Genomic DNA, 1,123 nt, shown 5'->3' on the forward strand with positions numbered 1-1,123 from the left:
CCTAGGGTTAGGGTTAGGGTTAGGGTTAAAGCAAATTTAAAATGAAAAAAGCAAATAAAACGAAGGTATGGAGATTAAATACGCGTTACATCGCTTAATCAGCCAAAGGAGTAAATATAAACAACTGAATACTTGTCAGTGATTGGTTGAAATTATCGAAATAAGACAATTTTTTTACATGAAATAAATTCGAATACAAAAATATTTGTCTGTTCTATAACACAAAATAGATAAGTATACGAAGTTTGAAAGTCTTTCCGCACCAAAAACACTACGTAAAACATTAATGAAAAATGTGGCCCCCATTTTAAAATAGATCCCATATATCTTTCAATTTCTGCTCTCTGATTACACAGAAGTCCAATACAACAGCTCTCAGGTACATATTCTTCTCTAAAAAGGTACGTGTCTATTTTTTCTGTAAGCATATAAGAATGACTTATTCGATACTTCTCCAGTTAGCTTTTATCTTCACTCTTCTTAAATTGGATAGGTCTGCTATTAAGTTGCAGAAGTTTGGCAGTACTGTTAAAAATCATTTCTGATTTACTCCTTACATACAATTTTCCCGTAAATTCTTACAGCTTCATTTTTGGTGATGATTGAAATGTCAAACATTTTCTAACTGTTAAAGCAATTCTTAACGTCAACTTTTTCATGCGTCTCTATAGTTACAGTTTCTGATTCAAACTACATAATAGGCAGAATTGTCGGATTAAAACAGTAGGGTGCTTTGAGGGAGATTTGGCGGCTATTTCTACCAGGTCTAGCTACCATGTAGAGGTCTGAACTTAATTTTCATTCACATATTATCATTTCAAAAATTGAACATAATCTTTTTCATAAATCAACTATCGTAAAAATTTTATACGATTACCTCACATTTTCTATGTATGTCAATCATCACGACACAGCTTTACTTACTCACTATATCTCTCTTTTTCACCCTCTTTCTCTCTCGCATACACACGCCCAAGCACGGATACACGCGCACACATACACATACACATAGACACGCACATGCACACACACACGCACACACGCACACAGACACAGACACAGAAACAGACACACACACACACACACACACACACACACACACACACACACACACACACACACA

The 1,123-nt window shown here is 35.0% G+C and overlaps 1 protein-coding gene across 4 annotated transcripts in view; it reads left to right on the plus strand.

Moving 5' to 3' along the window:
- LOC106882574 (acetylcholinesterase) overlaps nt 1-1,123 on the plus strand; it is a 66,343-nt gene that overhangs the window by 28,663 nt on the left and 36,557 nt on the right. The window contains exon 2 of one of the 4 annotated variants that reach the window (XM_052970479.1): nt 357-401. The exons of the other annotated variants lie outside the window; for them this stretch is intronic. The gene's annotated coding sequence lies outside the window, so the exon portion shown is untranslated. The remainder of the gene's footprint in view (nt 1-356; nt 402-1,123) is intronic. 4 annotated transcript variants of the gene reach the window in all.

Source organism: Octopus bimaculoides, chromosome 9, assembly GCF_001194135.2.
Source record: "Octopus bimaculoides isolate UCB-OBI-ISO-001 chromosome 9, ASM119413v2, whole genome shotgun sequence".
Taxonomy (NCBI): domain Eukaryota; kingdom Metazoa; phylum Mollusca; class Cephalopoda; order Octopoda; family Octopodidae; genus Octopus; species Octopus bimaculoides.